The sequence below is a fragment of the Natator depressus genome, chromosome 14, assembly GCF_965152275.1.
Source record: "Natator depressus isolate rNatDep1 chromosome 14, rNatDep2.hap1, whole genome shotgun sequence".
Classification (NCBI taxonomy): Eukaryota; Metazoa; Chordata; order Testudines; family Cheloniidae; genus Natator; species Natator depressus.
In genome coordinates, this window is record NC_134247.1 from 21,665,784 (window position 1) to 21,681,874 (window position 16,091).

The 16,091-nt window shown below is 46.8% G+C and overlaps 1 protein-coding gene across 2 annotated transcripts in view; it reads right to left on the bottom strand.

Moving 5' to 3' along the window:
* The window catches only part of TEKT3 (tektin 3), a 159,076-nt gene that overhangs the window by 22,484 nt on the left and 120,501 nt on the right, over positions 1–16,091 (bottom strand). Inside the window, exon 1 of one of the 2 annotated variants that reach the window (XM_074971054.1) lies at positions 1,020–1,135. The exons of the other annotated variant lie outside the window; for it this stretch is intronic. The gene's annotated coding sequence lies outside the window, so the exon portion shown is untranslated. Of the gene's footprint in view, positions 1–1,019; positions 1,136–16,091 lie in introns of those variants that run through there. 2 annotated transcript variants of the gene reach the window in all.

A 16,091-nucleotide genomic window follows, 5' to 3' on the forward strand; every position in this document is an offset into this window, starting at 1 on the left:
TAAGTGCCCACCCCTTTCGGCTGCCTTGGTGTGTGGATGCTCAACCTAAGACCTCTAACACCTGATCTCCAGAGGTGCTGCTGAGTTGAGATCAACAGAAGCTGTGGGTGCTCAGTATCTCTGAAGATTCAGGACCAAGGTGTCTCAACCTGGAAACCCCAAATTAGCAAAAACTTTTCAAAATGTGGCCCTTTGAGCTGGCTGTTTTGGCAGGGCTAGGATTAAATTCCATGGCCAACTCTCACTAATCAATTATTGCCACTGTGTTGTCCCCCTAATATGGATTCTCCCTGTCCCCAATGCACATATTTAGACCTTGGAAACAAATAGTTTCGGAGTCTGGAGGACAATTTCTATGGCTTTCCTCTCCTAATAAATGCTTGTCCTTCCCCTGCTGACACACACATTTAGAGAGAAGGGAAAGAGATGGTTTGGGGAATGAAGAGAGCTATGTTGCCCTGGCTCCCCTACTAAAAGTAAATTCCTTCCCACATCCCTGTATAACCCACTCCCTAAAACTACTAACCCATCTACCCCCCCCACACACACACACAAAGGTAAATGGCTGCACCCCGTCAGCCCTCCAAACACGTACATGGGGTGCAGAGTACTTTCTTGGGTTGGGGGGATAAGTTTCCCTGGATTCCACTCCCACCACTAGCTTGTCTATAGGACCATAACAGTATCTCCTTGTCCCCCACTTCACACACACAGATTTCGTTCTGGGGAAGGGAGATTTTGGGGGAGTGGCCAATCTAAATTCCCCTGACTCCCTCCCCACTACATTATTGCCTCCCCTTCCCTATCCCCCTTGAAGCTCATGCAGGCTTGGCAGTGACATGGGGGGGGGGGGTTGGGTTCCTGCCCCCTGTGCTGCCCTGGTGTTTGGTGGGTCCCTTTCTGTTTGTAGGTCCCCAGCAGCCCCTGCCAGGTGCTCCCTCCTCACTGTCTTCCCAAACCCCCTTGCAGCCACTGGCTAGGGGGGCTCCTGGATGGCAGTGGGAGGTGCAGACACTCACCTGGCTGCTGCTGAGGAGGGAGGGAGCCTTCTGCATCCACAGGCTGCTTGCAGCTCACTCAGTGCTCAGCAGCATCTCCCTCCCCCGGCTTCTATGCCCACCCCCTTCTTTGTGACACACACCATCCCAGCCCCACCCATTGGCCAAGAGGGGATGGAAGGGGAGGGAGCGAGGAGGGGGGAGCGTTGCTAAGGACTCACAAGATGCTTAGTAACCGAATTCTCTTCAGGAGGCCCGGCTGGCCTGGGGATCTCCTTGAACTTGGGGCTGGGGAGCTAGTGGGAGCACCGGGGAGCATCACTGTACAGCCCTGGCAAGACACCTCGTCCTTCCCTGCTGCCAGTGTAGCTAGCATTTGAACAAAACAGTCACAGTTCTTAAAAGCACTCATTAAAAATCCTGCTGAAACCACTTACAAGCAAAACACAGCCACAGCATAACCTTGGGGCAGGTCCTTGCTAACTTCTATTTTCCCATCTTACCTCTGACTTCTGCTCACACCAGCAAGCTCAATTTCCCATATTTCACTACACTTAAGCTAACTTCAGGTCAAAGCCTAATTTAATTTCTATTTAACATAGTCTATAGCAGGGGCGGGCAAACTTTTTGGACTAAGGGCCGCATCGGGTTTTGGAAATTATAGGGAGGGCTGGTTAGGGAAGGGGGTTGTGGCCCATGTCCCACCTCCTATCCATCCCCCGCTCCAGGACTCCTGCCCCATCCAACCCCCCCATTCCTTGATGGCCCCCCCAGGACCCCTGCTCCAGCCAACCACCCCTGCTCCCTGACCCCCACCCCTAGCTGCCCCCCTCCACCCCATCCAACCCCTCCTCTCATTCCTGACTGCCCCCCCCGGGACCCCTGCCCCAGCCAACCACCCCTTCTCCCTGACTGCCCCTGGACCCCTCGCCCCTAACTGACCCCTGCCCCTAACTTCCAAACACACCCCCATCCAACCCCTTCTCTCCTTCCTGACTGCCCCTCCGGGGCCCCTGCCCCATCCACCCTGCTTGCTCCCTGACCACCCCCCCCACCCCATCCCACCCTTCCTCTCATTCCTGACTGCCCCATCCAAGCACCCCTTCTCCCTGTCCCCTGACTGCCCCCTGCCACTCCATCCAACCCCCACTCCTTCCTGACTGCCCCCCCTGGATCCCTGCCCCCATTCAACCATCTGTTCCTGCCCTAACCCCTATCCACACCCCCACCCTCTGACCACCACCCTGAACTCCCCTGCCCTCTATCCAACACCCCCCCAACCCCGCTCTCTGCCCCCTAACCGCACTGCCCGGAGTGCTGGTGGCATTACAACTGCGCCGCCCGGCTGGAGCCGGGCCACCCCACCGCCACCACCACGCAGCACAGAGACCGGGTCAGCGTTGCACCGGCGGCAGAGCGAGGTGAGGCTGTCAGGAAGGGGGGACAGCAGGGGAGGGGCCAGGGGCAAGCCTCCCGGGGCAGGAGGGTCCCGCGGGCCGGATGTGGCCCCCGAGCCATAGTTTGCCCACCTCTGGTCTATACGCTACAGCAGGGAGGAGGAATTAGATTTATTTTAGTTTATTGCTTCAGGTAAACTATTTGCACTCTGATGGGGAATGCGGATGAATGTCAGATTAAATGATTGTTTGCAGTGTTGTTGTAGCCATGTTGGTCCCAGGATATTAGAGAGACAAGGTGGGTGATGTAATATCTTTTATTGGACCAACTTCTATTGGTGACAAGCTTTTGAGCTACACAGAGCTCTTCTACAGGCCTAGGAAAAATATTCAGGCTGTCACAACTAAGTGCAAAGTGGAACAATAACAGCTATGTGGGTGAAACAGGACAAACACTATCCTCTCAAATTAATTCAACACCGAAAAATGATAAAATACAAAAACCATCATATCACCTGTGGGTGAACACTTTTCACAAAACAATCACTCCATATCTGTCCTCTCAGTAAGAAGAAAAGGAGTACTTGTGGCACCTTGAGACTAACCAATTTATTTGAGCATAAGCTTTCGTGAGCTACAGCTCACTTCATCGGATGCATCCGATGAAGTGAGCTGTAGCTCACGAAAGCTTATGCTCAAATAAATTGGTTAGTCTCTAAGGTGCCACAAGTCCTCCTTTTCTTTTTGCGAATACAGACTAAACACGGCTGTTACTCTGAAACCTGTCCTCTCAGTCTTCATCCTGCACAACAGCGTCAAAAGACAAGCCTGGGAGCTTAAATTCTTAACTTTGCTAAAACTAAAATCATGGTCTTAATAAAGACACTGGATATATGGATTATTACAACAATCTACTAACCCCCCCTCTTTTGTTTTGGAGAGGTGTTAACGGGCCACTTCACCTTGAATTGGCTCTGAGAATACATGTTGACTAGACTACTTATGCTAAACAGTCTGTTCCACCTTGTATTTAGTTGTGACACACCATCTGAGTGTTTTCCCCAGACCTAAAGGAGAGCTCTGTGTAGCTTGAAAACTTCTCTCTCTCACCAACAGAAGTTGGGCCAGTAAAACATATTACTTCACCCACCTTGTCTCTCCGTTTAAATGGTTGATTTATTCAGCTCATTTCTTCTTTTTTTCTCAAAAAGAAAAGGAGTACTTGTGGCACCTTAGAGACTAACCAATTTATTTGAGCATGAGCTTTCGTGAGCTACAGCTCACTTCATCGGATGCATACTGTGGAAACTGCAGAAGACATTATATACACACAGAGACCATGAAACAATACCTCCTCCCACCCCACTCTCCTGCTGGTAATAGCTTATCTAAAGTGATCATCAAGTTGAGCCATTTCCAGCACAAATCCAGGTTCTCACCCTCCGCACCCCCCCCCCTACAAACTCACTCTCCTGCTGGTAATAGCTCATCCAAAGTAACCACTCTCCCTATAATGTGCAGGATAATCAAGGTGGGCCATTTCCAGCACAAATCCAGGTTTTCTCACCACCACCCCCCCCCAACACACATACAAACTCACTCTCCTGCTGGCAATAGCTCATCCAAACTGACCACTCTCCCCACAATGTGCATGATGTCATGCACATTGTGGGGAGAGTGGTCAGTTTGGATGAGCTATTGCCAGCAGGAGAGAGAGTGTGTGTGTGTGTTGGGGGGGGGGGGTGAGAAAACCTGGATTTGTGCTGGAAATGGCCCACCTTGATTATCCTGCACATTATAGGGAGAGTGGTTACTTTGGATGAGCTATTACCAGCAGGAGAGTGAGTTTGTGTGTGTATGGGGGTGGGGGGGGTGAGAAAAACCTGCATTTGTGCTGGAAATGGCCCGCCTTGATTATCATGCACATTGTAGGGAGAGTGGTCACTTTGGATAGGCTATTACCAGCAGGAGAGTGAGTTTGTGTATGTGGTTTTTGGAGGGGGGTGAGGGGGTGAGAGAACCTGGATTTGTGCAGGAAATGGCCCACCTTGATTATCATACACATTGTGAAGAGAGTGGTCACTTTGGATGGGCTATTACCAGCAGGAGAGTGAGTTTGTGTGTGGGGGGGTGGAGGGTGAGAAAACCTGGATTTGTGCTGAAATGGCTCAACTTGATGATCACTTTAGATAAGCTATTACAAGCAGGAGAGTGGGGTGGGAGGAGGTATTGTTTCATGGTCTCTGTGTGTATATAATGTCTTCTGCAGTTTCCACAGTATGCATCCGATGAAGTGAGCTGTAGCTCACGAAAGCTCATGCTCAAATAAATTGGTTAGTCTCTAAGGTGCCACAAGTCCTCCTTTTCTTTTTGCGAATACAGACTAACACGGCTGTTACTCTGAAACCTTCTTTTTTTCTGTTTTCCAGTTTTCTCTGATTTTGCACATATTGATCACAGCTAGACACCCTGTGCACGTGCATACATCTTTCAAACTTCCACACTCATATAGTCATACATCTATCACACCTCGTGCATGCACGGAGCTTGCCTACACAAGAAATGTACACAAGTGTCGCTTAAGGTGTGATATTAAACCAGTTTAGTCAAGCAGGTGCAAAAGGCTGTGTGGACACTTACTTCAGTTTAAATCAGGCTTATTTCAGTTTAACTGAATTAGGAATCAATTTAGGCTAAATTGAAGTAAGAGTGTCGGCATAGAGGTTTGCACCCATTTAACTAAACTAGATTAAAAACCAAATTTAATTTAAACTAGTGCGATTTTTGCATGTAGACAAGGGCTTGTTTCACACTACAAAGTTAGGTCCACATAAAGCAGCTTGTGTCAAACTATGTCAGTGTCTACACTACAGCCTTACTCCCACCAATGTAAGTGTCCTAATACACCAACATAATAACTCCACCTCCATGAGAGGCATAGGGCTTATGTCAGTGTAGTTAGAGCAGTGGTTCTGAACCTATTTATCATTGTGGGCTGCAGGTTGACAACCACAGTGCCCCCCCCTACTGAAATCACCCTACAGACCTCTATGCCCAATGCTCTGGCCCACCCACAGACCCCTCCACAGAGTGGGGCCAGGAGCAGACTCTAGGTGTGGGTCTGTGGGGCAGCCCCTACACCCCTGATCCCACCACGAGGCAGCCCCCATCCCAGACCCTGCTGGGCAGGGCCGGGCAGCAGGGCAGCCCCAAGCCCGGACCCCACCTTGTGGGGCAGGGCAGCCAGGGCCCTGGACCCTGCTGTGCCAGATAGTGGGGCAGCCCACACACCCAGCAGCCTTTAGCACACAGCTGGGCCTTAGCTGTGTGATAAATGGGCCACATATGGCCCATGGGCCATGTATTGAGTACCACTGCTCTAAGCCCTAGTTCAGCAAGTACTTATGCACTTGTCTGACTTTGAGCACAGGAATAAGCCTAGGGCTGACATGCTTGGAGTTAGGCACTTTCTTAATACCTTGCTGTACTGGGGAGTCTGATCCTGGCTTGGGGTAGCAAGGATTGTGCCTAGATTCTCAGTCTTGCTCCATTTCCATCATGGGGCCCTGTCAACTTAAAAATTACTTCAACATGCATCTCACCTGCTCTTTTTACAAGCATTATAAAAAGGCCTTGATACTGCAAACACTGGCATTCTTGTGTAACTAGCTCCATGAGTCAATGTCCCCCTGACTCAAGGATTGCTGGGAGAACAATGGAATTTGTCTCCTCCCCATCTGGAAGAGCATAGCTCCAATGGATTCCACTGTTGTAAACCAGCATAGCTCCATTCCACTCCTTAGAACTTTGTCAGTTTATATTCTGTGGCCTGCGTTGTGCAGGAGGTTGGACTAGACGATCATAGTGGTCCCTTCTGACCTTAAGGTCTATGATTCTATATCAGCTGAGTCTCTGTCTGGCTGTTTCCAGCTATGAGATACCAGATGCATGTAGTCTGGCACCATGCTTCTCTCTTGAAGCCTTTGTTGCATGCAGAACTGGGCTGGGGACCTAGAGGGCAAATCCTCACTCAGCCTTTCTCCAGAAAGCCTCTCTGTAGGGTTTCCCTGCAGTGCCATCAGCAGAGCTCTGGGACCCCAGAGTCGTTTTGACAGCTTTCCCCCTCCTTGGAGTCTTCTCATGCTCAGGAGACATTGATTGCTACACAGCAAAGAGAAAACTCTCCAGAAATATTAGTCTCTATTGCATTCCTCAGTTACTCAGTGTTTGGTAGCCATTTCTCCAGGAGATGCAGCCATTAGCTCCCTGGAAGCTCAGTTCTGCCACCGCTCCTCTGCTTCCAGCTGACAGCTTGTGCCCCATTTTACATCTCCCTGCATGACTGTGGGCCTAGCAGAAACTCAAGGCAACAAGGTGACATAAAAAAAAAAAAGTGAGGGTAATTAATTTGTCCTTGAGTCCCAGTGTGCCTAATACAAAAATCACTGCCCCATGACGATTGCTATTTTCTTTGAAAAGTTTCCATCTTTACCAACAAAACATCAGTTTAGGAGAGAGGATGGCATGGTTGCTTTGTTTTTATCCAAGCAGGTGTGTAATACTGATGCTAATGTAATAGATAGCCTAAATAGGTGAAAGACAGGTAAGGAGCCAAGAGGGGGAAAATTGGAACTGACTAGGGACAAAGATGGGGTGCTGAGGGTGGGAGGCGTAAGCTCTGGCCAAGGCCACAGGCATTAGCTAAAGAACTAAAACTCATAGCTGACAGCCAAAGGAGCTCACCTGTATGTTAGTTTTGTTCAAAATAGGTATTAGTCTTATAAGAATGTATTTTGTGTTTAGACTCTATGAAATGCTTGTAAGTTGCATTAATCTCACTTGTAATGTCTGTATCCCATGCTAAAAGATGATATGTAAGTTTTGCTTGATAACTTTAAAAACGTTTGCTCTGAGCTTGTGAACCCAGGCAAGGGAATTGCCTCCCTCGCCCATTCAGGCAGGCTATAAAGATTAAACGAGCCATTAAAAAAGTCACAATACAAAGGATTGGTGCGTGGCCCTTTCATACCTTGCAAATGCTACATGCAAGGGAGTTCGAGCCATGGACTGGAAGGCCAAATGTAAAAGGAAGCAGGGTCACATGAGAATGTTTCATCGCTTTGCTGTTTGAACAGTCACAGGGCCAGAAACTCTAAAGTGAAGTGAGAGATTCCCCCAGGGTTATCCCTGGGTTTGCCCTGAGTGACGTTTTGAATTGACAGATCACTACAACGCTGTCACTCTTAGAATTTACAACTCATTTGTGTTGCATGCTTGCTTGGACCTATAAATAACTCATTTCTTTTTCCTAGATAATAAACCTGGAGTTAGTTTATTACAGAACTGGCTATGGATGTCGTCTTTGGTGTGAGATCTGGGATACCAATTGATATGGGGTAAGAGGATAACCATGGAAAGTTTTTTTGTTTTGTTTTTTGTGGCAAAAAGTGAGGAATTCCTCATCAAAATGCCACAAAAGTGATGGTGGCTAAAAAATTTCAGCCAGCTGTAGGGACCCATGTGCCCTCCCCCCACTTTATAAAAAAACAAAAAACAAAAACAAAAACCAAACACACACACACTAGCCCAAGGCCCAGTGTTTCTTGTCCCTCAATAGATACCAGATGTAACCAGTTCAGTAAAATGATGGTTTGTCTGATTGCCAACTTTGCAAACTCAGCCTGGAATCTCTAGGCGTCTGCAGGCCAAATTCTGCCCTCTGCTACACCTGTACAAGCTATTGTCTTCCAATTATGTCCTGTGTTACATCTTTCCAACACCAATTCTATCCATGAGGTATAACAGAGTAGCACCTAGCCTCCAACTGGAACTTAATTAACAATTAATGGCTGAGAAGTTTGCCACTTGTTACTCTGACTACCAGTGCAGCCAAAGACCGATTTCTGCCCTGGCATAAGCAGACCTCACCCAGCACATGTACAAAAACCTAGTGAGAAGGTCCCACTATTACATATTCATTTTTTAGAATAGAAAAAGACTGAGCCTTGTTATCTATGGACCTGCAAAATAGTGATAAAATGCTACCAAATCAGGCTGCTAGCACCTGACCCCCACCTCTCACAGGTGTCAAAGACAACACAGGGTGAAAGACAGCAGAGCATTAGATCCCAACAATTTCACTACATCCAGTCCCCATCTGACCTTAAATTCCAAACACAAAAAGCCATAAACAGAAATGCTCTATTAGTGAGACGTTATGGAACTATTCCCCCTCCCCCCCACCCCGATCCCCTTAAATAGGAGGGAACATCAAATCTTCTATATTCCACTTGCTTGAATGGCACTAGTAGCCCTGCCAAATATTTTGCTCCAGTCTCGTAGCTACTTATGTGTTTGCAGTGTTGTAGGGATGAGAGAGGGACAAGGTGGTGAGGTAATCTCTTTTATAGGACTAACTTCCGTTGGGGACAGAAGTTTGAGCTTACACAGAGCTTTTCTGGTCTGAGAAACGTACTCGGCCTCACAGCTAGATACATAGTGGAACAGATTAACTACTTATGCTAAAACAACCTGTTCCACCTTGTATATAGCGGTGACCCTCCAAGTACTTTTCCCTGACTTGAGAAGAGTTCTGAGTAAGCTCAAAAACATTTTTCTTTCACCAACAGAAGTTGGTCCAATAAAAGATTACCTCAGCCGCCTTGTCTCTCTCATTCCCTATCTAGCGGTGTGTGTATATGTGAGTTTTTATTTTGCATGAGTGATTGTTTCTCCAGAAATCTGGGTTCCTTGCCAAAGTTCACATTCAAGTAGATTGCTTCATGGCCTCAGATGTCTTTGCAGCTCTGTAATTGTAATCATCTCACTATATGTATATTACTCCCCCTCCAACCATCTGTTTTCCTGCACGGACAGGAGTGACTTTCAGCTTTAGAGAAATAGGACTTTGCTCTCACTGTAGATAGAAGAGTGGTTCACAGAGGGCCAAATGCTGCAGTTCTTACTCAGGCAAAAGTCACATTCGTTTCAAAGAGGCCTGAGTGAATCCTGAGAACCAGATTGTGCCTTAGTCTTTCTCAAGGCTGAATCCCCACTCTGGCACTTTGAGTACAGAAGGTGGGGGCCCACAAGGATGTTAAAAATTAATACTTGCCACTCCAGGCTTGTATTAAACTACCAAGGTCACAGCTTTTCTCTGACCTCAGCTTGGTAAATGCTACCACCACCCCCCAAATGCAAAAAACCCCCAAACAAACAAAAAACCACCCTTTGACCCAGGAAGGAGCACTTGGGAATTCCTCCCTGTAGGGTACCCTCAAGCCCTTTCACCCCTACCCCCGGGGAAGAGCTGAGAAGAAAAAGGAAATTAGTTGTTGCCGGCAGCTAATCAAACAGCATAGGCACAAACCTCCGAGGACACAACAATCTAAATCCTGTTCTTAAAAAAAAAAAAAAAAAAAAAAAAAAAAGGTAAATTTTATTAAAAACAAAAAGAAAGAAAATACATCTGGATTTTAGGCTTTTGGCATATTTTAAAAGAGCAATTCCAAAAATTAAGCACCCAACATAGCTTTCTTGGGGATTCAACTTAAAGGTTACAAGTAAACAAAAGCACAGAGGAGCCCACAAGCCTTAAAAAAGAAAAAAAAAAACCTAAATCACATCTTTCTAAACATTCCTAATCTACTTACATATTTGGGTTGTTAGAAGTAGTTCTAGATACAATTGATGATTTTCATATCTGGTTCAAACTTTACATATCATTCCTGCTGCCCTGTCTCTTCAGCCCAGAGAGAACAACTACAGACACAAAGGGAAAGCTTCCCTCCCAATTTTAAAAAGCTAGCCTTCCCATTGGTTCTGTTGGTCAGGTGTCCTTTTCTTTACCTGAGGGACTTTTTTAACCCTTTCCAGGTAAAGCAAGCAGAGAAGAGCTACCAAGAGGGATTTTACAGCTAACTGGGTGTCCATAAAGGAGAGCTACCCCCACCCACCCTTCATTTTTCACAGTCTTACTTGGCAAAGCAGGGAAATATCCCCATGTTCAACCTACCCAGCTCTTGGATCCAGGTATGGTGTGGAGGACAGCCACTGCTCTTCAGTTGCCCCCCTGCCTACAGCCAGTGGGCAGGGAGTAGACAGAGGGGAGAGGAATGGGCTGAGCCTCGGCTCTCTCCTCCCACTCACTGGGACAGGCGCAAAGGGGGACATAAGCTGCACCCTTCCTGCCATAACCCCCCCTTCTCTCCAAAGCTGCTTCTGGTGCAGCAGGTCCATGCTGCCCATGACTGAGGCCTCAGTCTAATAGCTGAGGCCTCGTCCACATGAGACGGTTGTACCAATTTAATTGGATGGGTTTAGAAACTGATTTAGTTACATCACTGTGACCCATTGTGTGGGCATTTAGCTTCAGTCGGTAAAGCTTGTCCACACACAAACCAGCACCGGAGAGAAGATCTTCAGCAACTACACAGCAAAGGCAGGTCTACACTACCACTTAAGTCATTCTAACTTACATTGCTCCAGGCTGTGAGAAGGACATCCCTCTGAGCAGCGCAACTTCACTACTGTCCTGTCAGCATAGAGCATCTTCACCAGATGTAGTGATACCTTTGACCATGGGATGGTGTTCCAAGAAGAAGAATTGCTAGGCATAGACAGGCTCCACCTAACGAAGAGAGGAAAGAGCATCTTTGCAAGCAGGCTGGCTAACCTCGTGAGGAGGGCTTTAAACTAGGTTCACCGGGGGAAGGAGACCAAAGCCCTGAGGTAAGTGAGGAAGTGGGATTCCAGGAGGAAGCCCGAGCAGGAGAGCGCAAGAGGGGAGGACTCCTGCCTCATACTGAGAAAGCAGGACGATCAGTGAGTTATCTTAAGTTCCTATACACAAATGCAAGAAGCCTGGGAAACAAGCAGGGAGAACTGGAAGTCCTGGCACAGTCAAAGAATTATGATGTGATTGGAATAACAGACTTGGTGGGATAACTCACATGACTGGAGGACTATCATGGATGGATATTTACTGTTCAGGAAGGACAGGCAGGGCAGAAAAAGTGGGGGAGTTGCATTGTATGTAAGAGAGCAGTATGACTGCTCAGAGCTCCAGTATGAAACTGCAGAAAAACCCTAGAGTCTCTGAATTAAGTTTAAAAGCGTAAGCAACAAGGGTGTCATGGTCATGTCTATGTCTGCTATAGACCACCAGACTAGGGGGATGAAGTGGACGAGGCTTTCTTCCGGCAACTAAAAGAAGTTACTAGATCGCAGGCCCTGGTTCTCATGGGGGACTTCAATCACCCCAATATCTGCTGGGAGAGCAATACAGCAGTGCACAGACAATCCAGGAAGTTTTTGGAAAGTGAAGGGCACAATTTCCTGGTGCAAGTGCTGCAGGAACCAGCTAGGTGCAGAGCTCTTCTTCACCTGCTGCTCACAAACCGGGAAGAATTAGTAGGGGAAGCAAAAGTGCATGGGAACCTGGGAGGCAGTGACCATGAGATGGTCGAGTTCAGGATCCTGACACAAGGAAGAAAGGAGACCAGCAGAATACGGACCCTGGACTTCAGAAAAGCAGACTGACTCCCTCAGGGAACTGATGGGCAGGATCCCCTAGGAGAATAACATGAAGGGGAAAGGAGTCCAGGAGAGCTGGCTGTATTTTAAAGAATCCTTACTGAAGTTGCAGGAACAAACCATCCCGATGTGTAGAAATAATAGTAAATATGGCAGGTGACCAGCTTGGCTTAACAGTGAAATCCTTGCTGATTTTAAAACACAAAAAAGAAGCTTACAAGAAGTGGAAGATTGGACAAATGACCAGGGAGGTGTATAAAAATATTGCTCAGGCATGCAGGAGTGAAATGAGGAAGGCCAAGTCACACTTGGAGTTGCAGCTAGCAAGGGATGTTAAGAGTAACAAGAAGGGTTTCTTCAGGTACGTTACCAACAAGAAGAAGGTCAAGGTAAGTGTGGGCCCCTTACTGAATGAGGGAGGCAACCTAGCTTTTTCCACATCCTCTGTCACTAATATACTCAATGCTTTTTTTGCCTGTGTCTTCACGAACAAGATCAGCTCCCAGACTACTGCACTTGGCAGCACAGCATGGGGAGGAGCTGACCAGCCCTCTGTGAAGAAAGAAGTGGTTCAGGACTATTTAGAAAAGCTGGATGAGCACAAGTCCATGGGGCCGGATGCACTGCATCCGAGGGTGCTAAAGGAGTTGACTGATGTGATTGCAGAGCCATTAGCCATTATCTTTGAAAACTCATGGCGATAGGGGGAGGTCCCGGATGACTGGAAAAAGGCTAATGGAGTGCCCATCTTTAAAAAAGGGAAGGAGGAGGATCCTGGGAACTACAGGCCAGTCAGCCTCACCTCAGTCCCTGGAAAAATCATGGAGCAGGTCCTCAAGAAATCAATTCTGAAGCACTTAGAGGAGAGGAAAGTGATCAGGAACAGTCAGCATGGATTCACCAAGGGCAAGTCATGCCTGACTAACCTAATTGCCTTCTATGATGAAATAACTGGCTCTGTGGGTGAGGGGAAAGCAGTGGATGTGTTATTCCTTGACTTTAGCACAGCTTTTGATACGGTCTCCCACAGTATTCTTGCCAGCAAGTTAAAGAAGTATGGGCTAGATTAATGGACTATAAGGTGGATAGAAAGCTGGCTAGATCATCGGGTAGGGATCAATGGTTCCATGTCTAGTTGGCAGCGGATATCAAGCGGAGTTCCCCAAGGGTCAGTCCTGGGGCCAGTTTTGTTCAATATCTTCATTAACGAGCTGGAGGATGGCTTGCATTGCATCCTCAGACGGTTTGCAGATGACACTAAACTGGGAGGAGTGGTAGATCCGCTGGAAGGTAGGGATAGGATACAGAGGGACCTAGACAAATTGGAGGATTGGGCCAAAAGAAATCTGATGAAGTTCAACAAGGACAAGTGCAGAATCCTGCACTTAGGATGGAAGAATCCCATGCACTGCTACAGACTAGGGACCGAGCTGCTAGGCAGCAGTTCTGCAGAAAAGGACCTAGGGGTTACAGTGGACGAGAAGCTGGATGACAGTCAACAGTGTGCCCTTGTTGCCAAGAAGGCTAATGGCATTTTGGGCTATATAAGTAGGAGCATTGCCAGGATCATTCCCCTCTATTCGGCATTGGTGAGGCCTCATCTGGAGTACTGTATCCAGTTTTGGGCCCCACACTACAAGAAGGATGTGGAAAAATTGGAAAGAGTCCAGCGAAGGGCAACAAAAAATGATTAGGGGACTGGAGCACATGAGTTATGAGGAGAGGCTGAGGGAACTGGGATTATTTAGTCTGCAGAAGAGAAGAATGAGGGGGGATTTGATAGTTGCTTTCAACTACCTGAAAGGGGGTTCCAAAGAGGATGGATCTAGACTGTTCTCAGTGGTGGCAGATGACAGAACAAGGAGTAATGGTCTCAAGTTGCAGTGGGGGAGGTCTAGGTTGGATATTAGGAAAAACTTTTTCACTAGGAGGATGGTGAAGCACTGGAATGTGTTGCCTAGGGAGGTGGTAGAATCTCCTTCCTTAAGGGTTTTTAAGGTCAGGCTTGACAAAGCCCTGGCTGGGATGATTTAGTTGGGGATTGGTCCTGCTTTGAGCAGGGGGTTGGACTAGATGACCTCCTGAGGTCCCTTCCAACCCTGATATTCTATGATTCTATGACACAGCTGCACTGATGTTCTGCATCTAGGGTAGACCTGCCCTGAGACACCTGGTTTATGTCCAGGATCCATGTAAGCCAAGCACTCATTTACACACCAGAATAAAGTGACCAGAGCTGGGTGCTGAGCACTCATGGAAAATATGGCCCCAAAGGAGATGCTTCTAAAGGTGCCACGTTCTTGAAATCTGGTCCCACGAGGATATCAACTTCAAAAGGTGCTGAGCATCTGCAGGTCCCATTGAACTCAGATGGAGTTGTGGGTGCTCAGCACCTCTGAAAATGAGGAGATTATTCGATAGTTTGCTCTTGGGAACTTAGTAGCATGCAACTGAGGTTTTAAACACGCCCCCCCCCCCACACCCCAAATGTGACATGAGTAAATGATTTCAAATCCATCCTCTCCCCGTGAGTCACGAAACCACAGCCTCTCATTTCTCTCAAAGGCAAGTGTATTGCATTTTCACATAGTTAAGATGCAGTTAACTTTGTGATCACAACATGTGTCAAGAATTGTACTTTTCTTTAAAAAAAAAAAAAAAGTCCCCATTGACCTTCAGTGGGATTTGTGCTCCTAAATCCTCTGGACACATTTCAAAATTCTCAGAGGACTTTTTTTTTTAAAGCCACTAAATAAATAATTTGAGTAGAAACTATTGCTCATTGTGATATATTTAATCACAATCTGTTACTATGAGAGACTCTTCCCTGTCTGATGCTATTTCGAGACCACAAGTCAAATCTTACCATCAATAAGCTCTACTCTAGTTGGAGTAGAAAATAGAAACAAATTAGTTGAATCAAAGTCTTCTTATAGCTTCTGTAAACTACAACAGGCTTAAAGCAATGAAGTCTGGATCCTGTTCTGGGAATTAGATTATCTGATTGAAGTATCCAGTGTTGCAAGAAAGATGTGCTCAAACTGTATCAAACTGGCAAATGGACTGTTCACAAGAAGTTAATACAATGTAATGCTGTTTTCAAGGGCATAAAGCTAGAGAAACATAAAAATAAGTCACCATTTGGAGTCACATAAATCTGTGGGTGTATAGCCATATAAAAGGTTTATACTTCAGCATAGAAAGAAATGAGAATATTAACAGAGTAGGTCATTTAAAGCATGAGATTATTATATTGCATATGTGGTTTCATATGGAAACAGACCACTGCAAAAAGCCATGGCATAAACTAGATTTAGGTTTTATAAGAACTGTAATCATATGAGCAGGGACAGGAGGTATCATTTGGCTTAGATTCCAGACCATAAGTATCAGGAATATATGTGCTAAACCACATCATATTTATGGCCTGATCTAAATCCCAATAAAGTCCATAAAATGACTCCAATTGAATTCATTGGCAGCTGGATCAGACCCTTAGAGATCGGTCATCAGAATCACAAAGGGCATGGAGAGCCAAAGGTCCCAACTTTCCAGAGCATGGCACAATCCCATTGGATTGCACCTTAGGGACCTTCTTCATATTAGATATTTCCTATGAAGCTATTGTAGTGAAGTCACAATTGAGCCTGCAACTAGCTTTCCCTTGCAACCCCTTGTCTCCTGGGGTGGAGGTCTGCCAAAGGAGGATTCCAGCAAAATGCACTAGTGAAATGCAACAGTTGGGGGAAGGGAAGTTTCCTGATATTCTCTTGGAAGTCTCCCCCTTAAAGCATTTAAGCACATGCTTCACCTTCAGAGCACAAGCAGCCCCATTTACTCCAATTGTAGTGCCATAGCCGCCACCGCCACCACCCACCTCTAGTTCCCTTTCACCAGGGAGCACCCTTTTAGGAACACACAGCTTCCAGTCCCCTTCTCAGCCACAAATTCTTTATTTCACTCTTCATCAGGCTGACAACAAAGTGGGTCAAAAACAAAACTCCAAACCAAACATGGCATCTTTTGACAGTTCCAACTCCACACAGCATCCTGTTTCCTGGGATTCCCTGGCTTGCCAGCAGGCCTTCTACCCCCAGGAGCTTCCTGGTTTTGTCTTTTCCCAGGCACTCCTCCCTACAGCATCCTGCTGTCTTTTATTATA